The following is a 5,938-nucleotide window of genomic DNA, read 5'->3' on the forward strand; positions in this document are numbered from 1 at the left end:
TCCGTCGTCTGCTTCGTTGTCGTCTTTCTCCGTCGTTGTCGTCTTTCTCCGTCGTTGTCTGCTTCGTTGTCGTCTTTCTCCGTCGTTGTCGTCTTTCTCCGTCGTTGTCGTCTTTCTCAGTCGTTGTCTGCTTCGTTGTCGTCTTTCTCCGTCGTTGTCGTCTTTCTCCGTCGTTGTCTGCTTCGTTGTCGTCTTTCTCCGTCGTTGTCTGCTTCGTTCTCGTCTTTCTCCGTCTTTGTCTGCTCCATTGTCGTCTTTCTCTGTCGTTGTCGTCTTTCTCCGTCGTTGTCTTCTTCGTTGTCGTCTTTCTCCGTCGTTGTCTGCTTCGTTGTCGTCTTTCTCCGTCGTTGTCGTCTTTCTCTGTCGTTGTCGTCTTTCTCCGTCGTTGTCTGCTTCTTTGTCGTCTTTCTCCGTCGTTGTCTGCTTCGTTGTCGTCTATCTCCGTCGTTGTCTGCTTCGTTGTCGTCTATCTCCGTCGTTGTCGTCTTTCTCCATCGTTGTCTGCTTCGTTGTCGTCTTTCTCCGTCGTTGTCGTCTTTCTCCGTCGTTGTCTGCTTCGTTGTCGTATTTCTCCGTCGATGTCTGCTTCGTTGTCTTCTTTCTCCATCGTTGTCTGCTTCGTTGTCGTCTTTCTCCGTCGTTGTCGTCTTTCTCCGTCGTTGTCGTCTTTCTCCGTCGTTGTTGTCTTTCTCCGTCGTTGTCTGCTTCGTTGTCGTCTTTCTCCGTCGTTGTCGTCTTTCTCCGTCGTTGTCTGCTTCGTTGTCGTCTTTCTCCGTCGTTGTCTTTATTCTCAGTCGTTGTCGTCTTTCTCCGTCGTTGTCTGCTTCGTTGTCGTCTTTCTCCGTCGTTGTCGTCTTTCTCCGTCGTTGTCTGCTTCGTTGTCGTCTTTCTCCGTCCTTGTCATCTTTCTCCGTCGTTGTCGTCTTTCTCCGTCATTGTCTGCTTCGTTGTTGTCTTTGTCCGTCGTTGTCTGCTTCCTTGTCGTCTTTCTCCGTCGTTTTCTGCTTCATTGTCGTCTTTCTCCGTCATTGTCTGCTTCGTTCTCGTCTTTCTCCGTCGTTGTCTGCTCCATTGTCGTCTTTCTCTGTCGTTGTCGTCTTTCTCCGTATTTGTCTGCTTTGTTGTTGTCTTTCTCTGTCGTTGTCTGCTTCGTTGTAGTCTTTCTCCGTCGTTTTCTGCTTCGTGGTCCTCTTTCCCCGTCGTTGTCTGCTTCGTGGTCGTCTTTCTCCGTCGTTGTCGTGTTTCTCCGTCGTTCTCTTCTTCGTGGTCGTCTTTCTCCGTCGTTGTCTGCTTCGTTGTCGTCTTTCTCCGTCGTTATCGTCTTTCTCCGTCGTTTTCTGCTTCGTTGTCGTCTATCTCCGTCGTTGTCTGCTTCGTTGCCATCTTTATCCGTCGTTGTCGTCTTTCTCCGTTGTTGTCTGCTTCGTTGTCGTCTTTCTCCGTCGTAGTCGTTTTTCTAAGTCGTTGTCTGCTTCGTTGTCCTCTTTCTCCGTCGTTATCGCCTTTCTCCGTCGTTGTCGTCTTTCTCCGTCGTTGTCTGCTTCGTTGTCGTCTTTCTCCGTCGTTGTCGTCTTTCTCCGTCGTTGTCTGCTTCGTTGTCGTCTTTCTCCGTCGTTATCGTCTTTCTCCGTCTTTCTCTGCTTCAATGTCTTTGTCTGCTCTGTCGTAGTATTTCTCCATCGTTGTCGTCTTTCTCCGTCGTTGTCTGCTTCGTTGTCGTCTTTCTCCGTCGTAGTCTGCTTCGTTGTCGTCTTTCTCCGTCGTTGTCGTCTTTCTCCGTCGTTGTCTGCTTCGTTGTCGTCTTTCTCCGTTGTTGTCGTATTTCGCCGTCGTTGTCTGCGTCGTTGTCTTCTTTCTCCGTCGTTGTAAGCGTCGTTGTCGTCTTTCTCCGTCGTTTTCTGCGTCGTTGTCGTCTTTCTCCGTCGTTGTCTGCTTCGTTGTCGTCTTTCTCCATCGTTGTCTGCTTCGTTGTCGTCTTTCTCTGTCGTTGTCTGCTTCGTTGTCGTCGTTCTCCGTCGTTGTCGTCTTTCTCCATCGTTGTCTGCTTCGTTGTGGTCTTTCTCCGTCGTTGTCATCTTTCTCCGTCGTTGTCTGCTTCGTTGTCATCTTTCTCCGTCGTTTTTGTCTTTCTCCGTCGTTGTCTGCTTCGTTGTCGTCTCTCTCCGTCGTTGTCGTCTTTCTCCGTCGTTGTCTGCTTCGTTGTTGTCTTTCTCCGTCGTTGTCGTTATTCTCCGTCGTTGTCGTCTTTCTCTGTCGTTGTCTGCTTCGTTGTCGTCTTTCTCCGTCGTTGTCGTCTTTCTCCGTCGTTGTCTGCTTCGTTGTCCTCTTTCTCCGTCGTTGTCTGCTTCGTTGTCATCCTTCTCCGTCGTTGTCGTCTTTCTCCATCGTTGTCTGCTTCGTTGTCGTCTTTCTCCGTCGTTGTCATCTTTCTCCGTCGTTGTCGTCTTTCTCCGTCGTTGTTGTCTTTCTCCGTCGTTGTCTGCTTCGTTGTCGTCTTTCTCCGTCGTTGTCATCTTTCTCCGTCGTTGTCTGCTTCGTTGTCGTCTTTCTCCGTCGTTGTCGTCTTTCTCCGTCGTTGTCGTCTTTCTCCGTCGTTGTCGTCTTTCTCCGTCGTTGTCGTCTTTCTCCGTAGTTGTCGTCTTTCTCCGTCGTTGTCTGCTTCGTTGTCGTCTTTCTCCGTCGTTGTCGTCTTTCTCCGTCGTTGTCTGCTTCGTTGTCGTCTTTCTCCGTCGTTGTAGTCTTTCTCTGTCGTTGTCTGCTTCGCTGTCGTCCTTCTCCGTCGTTGTCGTGTTTCTCCTTCGTTGTCGTCTTTCTCCGTCATTGTCTGCTTCGTTGTCGTCTTTCTCCGTCGTTGTCGTCTTTCTCCGTCGTTGTCTGCTTCCTTGTCGTCTTTCTCCGTCGTTGTCGTCTTTCTCCGTCGTTGTCGTTTTTCTCCGTCGTTGTCTGCTTCGTTGTCGTCTTTCTCCGTCGTTGTCTGCTTCGTTGTTGTCTTTCTCCGTCGTTGTCGTCTTTCTCCTTCGTTGTCGACTTTCTCCATCGTTGTCTGCTTCGTTGTCGTCTTTCTCCGTCGTTGTCGTCTGTCTCCGGCGTTGTTGTCTTTCTCAGTTGTTGTCTGCTTCGTTGTCGTCTTTCTCCGTCGTTGTCATTTTTCTCCGTCGTTGTCGTCTTTCTCCTTCGTTGTTGTCTTTCTCCTTCGTTGTCTCCTTCTTTGTCATCTTTCTCCGTCGTTGTCGACATTCTCCGTCGTTGTCTGCTTCGTTGTCGTCTTTCTCCGTCGTTGTCGTATTTCTCCGTCATTGTCTGCATCGTTGTCGTCTTTCTCCGTCGTTATCGTCTTTCTCCGTCGTTGTCGTCTATCTCCGTCGTTGTCTGCGTCGTTGTCGTCTATCTCCGTAGTTGTCAGCTTCGTTGTCGTCTTTCTCCGTCGTTGTCGTCTTTCTCCGTCGTTGTCGTCTTTCTACGTCGTTGTCTGCTTCCTTGTCGTCTTTCTCCGTCGTTGTCGTCTTTCTACGTCATTGTCTGCTTCGTTGTCGTCTTTCTCCGTCGTTGTCGTCTTTCTCCGTCGTTGTCGTCTTTCTCCGTCGTTGTTTGCTTCGTTGTCATCTTTCTCCGTCGTTGTCTGCTTCCTTGTCTTCTTTCTCCGTCGTTGTCGTCTTTCTCCGTCGTTGTCGTCTTTCTCCGTCATTGTCTGCTTCGTTGTCGTCTATCTCCGTCGTCTGCTTCGTTGTCGTCTTTCTCCGTCGTTGTCGTCTTTCTCCGTCGTTGTCTGCTTCGTTGTCGTCTTTCTCCGTCGTTGTCGTCTTTCTCCGTCGTTTTCGTCTTTCTCAGTCGTTGTCTGCTTCGTTGTCGTCTTTCTCCGTCGTTGTCGTCTTTCTCCGTCGTTGTCTGCTTCGTTGTCGTCTTTCTCCGTCGTTGTCTGCTTCGTTCTCGTCTTTCTCCGTCGTTGTCTGCTCCATTGTCGTCTTTCTCTGTCGTTGTCGTCTTTCTCCGTCGTTGTCTTCTTCGTTGTCGTCTTTCTCCGTCGTTGTCTGCTTCGTTGTCGTCTTTCTCCGTCGTTGTCGTCTTTCTCTGTCGTTGTCGTCTTTCTCCGTCGTTGTCTGCTCCATTGTCGTCTTTCTCTGTCGTTGTCGTCTTTCTCCGTCGTTGTCTTCTTCTTTGTCGTCTTTCTCCGTCGTTGTCTGCTTCGTTGTCGTCTATCTCCGTCGTTGTCTGCTTCATTGTCATCTTTCTCCGTCGTTGTCGTCTTTCTCCATCGTTGTCTGCTTCGTTGTCGTCTTTCTCCGTCGTTGTCGTCTTTCTCCGTCGTTGTCTGCTTCATTGTCGTCTTTCTCCGTCGTTGTCGTCTTTCTCCGTCGTTGTTGTCTTTCTCCGTCGTTGTCTGCTTCGTTGTCGTCTTTCTCCGTCGTTGTCATCTTTCTCCGTCGTTGTCTGCTTCATTGTCGTCTTTCTCCGTCGTTGTCGTCTTTCTCCGTCGTTGTTGTCTTTCTCCGTCGTTGTCTGCTTCGTTGTCGTCTTTCTCCGTCTTTGTCGTCTTTCTCCGTAGTTGTCGTCTTTCTCCGTCGTTGTCTGCTTCGTTGTCGTCTTTCTCCGTCGTTGTCGTCTTTCTCCGTCGTTTTCTGCTTCGTTGTCGTCTTTCTCCGTCGTTGTCGTCTTTCTCCGTCGTTGTCTGCTTCCTTGTCGTCTTTCTCCGTCGTTGTCGTCTTTCTCCGTCATTGTCTGCTTCGTTGTCGTCTTTCTCCGTCATTGTCGTCTTTCTCCGTCGTTGTCGTCTTTCTCCGTCGTTGTCTGCTTCGTTGTCATCTTTCTCCGTCGTTGTATGGTTCGTTGTCGTCTTTCTCCGTCGTTGTCGTATTTCTCCGTCGTTATCGTCTTTCTCCGTCGTTGTCTGCTTCGTTGTCGTCTTTCTCCGTCGTTGTAGTCTTTCTCAGTCGTTGTCGTCTTTCTCCGTCGTTGTCTGCTTCGTTGTCGTCTTTCTCCGTCGTTGTCGTCTTTCTCCGTCGCTATCGCCTTTCTCTGTCGTTCTCGTCTTTCTCCGTCGTTGTCGTCTTTCTCCGTCGTTGTCTGCTTCGTTGTCGTCTTTCTCCGTCGTTGTAGTCTTTCTCTGTCGTTGTCTGCTTCGTTGTCGTCCTTCTCCGTCGTTGTCGTGTTTCTCCTTCGTTGTCGTCTTTCTCCGTCTTTGTCTGCTTCGTTGTCGTCTTTCTCCGTCGTTGTCGTCTTTCTCCGTCGTTGTCTGCTTCCTTGTCGTCTTTCTCCGTCGTTGTCGTCTTTCTCCGTCGTTGTCGTTTTTCTCCGTCGTTGTCTGCTTCGTTGTCGTCTTTCTCCGTCGTTGTCTGCTTCGTTGTTGTCTTTCTCCGTCGTTGTCGTCTTTCTCCTTCGTTGTCGACTTTCTCCATCGTTGTCTGCTTCGTTGTCGTCTTTCTCCGTCGTTGTCTGCTTCGTTGTCTTCTTTCTCCATCGTTGTCTGCTTCGTTGTCGTCTTTCTCCGTCGTTGTTGTCTTTCTCCGTCGTTGTCGTCTTTCTCCGTCGTTGTTGTCTTTCTCCGTCGTTGTCTGCTTCGTTGTCGTCTTTCTCCGTCGTTGTCGTCTTTCTCCGTCGTTGTCTGCTTCGTTGTCGTCTTTCTCCATCGTTGTCTTTATTCTCAGTCGTTGTCGTCTTTCTCCGTCGTTGTCTGCTTCGTTGTCGTCTTTCTCCGTCGTTGTCGTCTTTCTCCGTCGTTGTCTGCTTCGTTGTCGTCTTTCTCCGTCGTTGTCATCTTTCTCCGTCGTTGTCGTCTTTCTCCGTCATTGTCTGCTTGGTTGTTGTCTTTGTCCGTCGTTGTCTGCTTCCTTGTCGTCTTTCTCCGTCGTTATCTGCTTCATTGTCGTCTTTCTCCGTCATTGTCTGCTTCGTTCTCGTCTTTCTCCGTCGTTGTCTGCTCCATTGTCGTCTTTCTCTGTCG

This window comes from Gallinula chloropus (genome assembly GCF_964237585.1).
Source record: "Gallinula chloropus genome assembly, contig: HAP1_SCAFFOLD_37, whole genome shotgun sequence".
Classification (NCBI taxonomy): domain Eukaryota; kingdom Metazoa; phylum Chordata; class Aves; order Gruiformes; family Rallidae; genus Gallinula; species Gallinula chloropus.